This window comes from Cyprinodon variegatus, unplaced genomic scaffold (genome assembly GCF_000732505.1).
Source record: "Cyprinodon variegatus isolate N-32 unplaced genomic scaffold, C_variegatus-1.0 Scaffold277, whole genome shotgun sequence".
Taxonomy (NCBI): domain Eukaryota; kingdom Metazoa; phylum Chordata; class Actinopteri; order Cyprinodontiformes; family Cyprinodontidae; genus Cyprinodon; species Cyprinodon variegatus.
The window spans coordinates 813,682-816,604 of record NW_015150730.1 but is presented as its reverse complement, the minus strand read 5'-3'; positions in this window follow the sequence as shown (position 1 = coordinate 816,604).

Genomic DNA, 2,923 nt, shown 5'->3' with positions numbered 1-2,923 from the left:
GGGTCCAACCCGTTACTAGCATGGGGTACCTAATAAAGTGGCCGGTGAGTGTATATAAATAAGTCAATGAATAATCTGCAAGTGAATATTAGATAGCTATATTTGTAAAAAAATATCTTATACTATAAGCAGTATTTTTTTTTAAAGGAATGTAACTAGAGCACCATGTAATAGTGTATATAAATATTCTCTCTATTATTTGCTGTAAATATGCCAGCCACACTGAACAGATTTTATTTTAGCATATAACAAAATGTAAATAATCACATTTTGAATGTAAAAAAAATACTTTAGCTACCATTGTTTCATTATAATCATAAGTAACTATGATATAATATTTATTAATATAGTGGTCATATAACAGCAGCAGGGGACTGAGTCTGTATATTGTTGCAACTACAAATAGGTTAAAAATGTATTTACGAAAGCATATTGTAATTGTACTGTTTGACCGCAGCACACAAGTACAAAGCCTTATAGATGTATAACATTGGTCTTTTAACCACAGAGAGCCGGCAGACTGACATGGTGGCCAATAAAATCAAAAGTACAACATTCCCTATTGAGTTTCATAGTCACATTTAACATCAATCATTGATGTTCGGGGTCAGCATTGCGATTCTATCCACAGGACTTCTCGGATCATTCCTTCACACTCTTCAGCAAAACAGCCCTCTATATCACTTCTTCACTGGGAGGGCTCTTACTGGACATATGAGTGTTATTGCCAGGAGTTGAACAAATCCCACAGAGTTCTCTTTAACACTGTTTTTTAGTCCACGAGCAGGAAAAGGACAAAAACCTGCAAGTGAGCCTTCTATTCTTAAGAAGGGAAGAAAACTGTGTTGACTTTGGAGTCTCTTTTGTTTCCCTTCATCCCAGGAGTGAGGGGTCCAATGATTTTTATAGGCCATACAGCTGACATTTTGATTCTCTTAACTTTGATGTCAACTCCTGTGATTTTCTTTGCAAGAGACATTTTGAGATGTCAGGGTGGTATGTGCAATATTTACTGTAATTACCTCATGTATTTCATTCTTTGTCCTAAGAGACCCCTTCGACTGAAAGATTAAAGCAGAAATGATCAATCACTGTAACTCTACTCACATGCATTCTATAATGTTTTCACACCCTAAATTGCCTACCACTCCCCTCCTTGATCTTATATATTTGTGAGTTTGGAGCACAAGTTAGAATTTTCTCCTGTGTAAGACATACTAGCCTCATTTTCTTTCCACCTTTGTAATTGCACCAAACAATGAACATAAGATGTTCCCACAATACATCATGTGAGTACGGCAGAACGAAATCTGTCTGCAAATCAAGAGAAACTTTCAAGTTTTTCTGTTTAAAATAAAATGTGTTATTCAGATGGCAAAATGTGCAATTCTAATAAGAGAATAACCTCAACTTTTGGTTTATCTATATAAGCTTATAAATGTGGATACAGGCACTCATTTCAGCAGAAACCTTTAAAATCTGCAGCCAGATTCTACCATGCTTTTTTTTTTCTTATCTTGTACATGTGAAATGCCATATGGAAGCAATTTCTCTTTGTTAATATGGGTATTATTTTAATTGTTGCAATTACAGGTTAAACTGTTCAACCACTCACAAGGTGCTCAGTGGTGTTTGACAAATGGACAACTTGACTTCTTTGCTGCTGTCAATTGCAGCTCTCTGTACTTTTCCTACAGCTGTACCAAAAGACAAAATTAAAACAGAATCTCAAATACCACTCTAAGGTTTCTAAGAAAAAAATGGCTCAAATGACATCTTGATTTAAACTGCTAAAATGTATTTCAAAAACTAATCTGGCAAGTTGTTATGAAAATATAGGACCATATTTATAATTGTAATTAAGCATGTAATTTTATATGCTATCTTAACAGTAAAGACTTTCAAACATCCACAAAAACAGTTTTGCAAAGTAATCTTTGAGGACTAATTTCTGGGTTCTATAGATCTCTCTGTGAAATGGTAATGTGATATAAAATGAAACTCCATTACATTTTTCATTTGATCACATGTAATTGAAAGTTATTAATTATCTTATGGAAAAAAGGAATTTTGTAAAATGTATTTTTGTAAAGAGTTTTCTATTAACAAAACTGATTTGGTTATTTTGTTTTTTAAAGAAATGCCAAAGTCTGGCTGAACATTTTCCCTTACAAACCAGGATCATGATAAAAAAGAAAAAGAATACAAAAATCCTCAAGTACCTAAGAAATTATGTTGATTTCTTTCACTTGCATCTTCTAAATACTGTGGCTGAAGTGTGCAAAGCCTTGATAACAAATTATGTTTACATTAAATTTAATAGCGAATAAAACTAGTAAACACATATATGACACTAACACACAAACACAAATAATGCATGCAAAGAAAAAATTCCGCACAGGAGATATGCTGCTTTCACGGATAATGACAGATAGAAAAATAGAGACAATTTACAGACACAATTAAAACACAATTACCGAAAGAAGGAACACAACAAAAAGGGAAATTATCAAAATTGATCAATGTGAATAGCAGCTATTTTTAAGCATTGTGACCTTTAATTAAGCCTTGTTTTATTAAGCACTGATTCAATATCAAACACATCGGCAGCAAATATGAAACATACAACACTGAAGTGACTTTAGAATAGGGCATTGATGAAGCTGTAGGATACCAATTTCTCACAGAATGGCTCACTATTTGTAGCTAATGCAGAAAGGAGGGGAAGGGGTCTCGACTCAAACGATAGGCCAACAAAGCTAAGCAGCTTGCTTTAAACACCCAACACAGAATCCAAAAAAAAAAAGAAAAAACAGAGTTGGATATAGAGTATGTTGAAGGTATAGAAAACAATCTTTTATTTGCGGGTGGCTAATCCAAATAAGTGGTCGTCTTAATTGTCGATCATTCTGTTGATATGTTT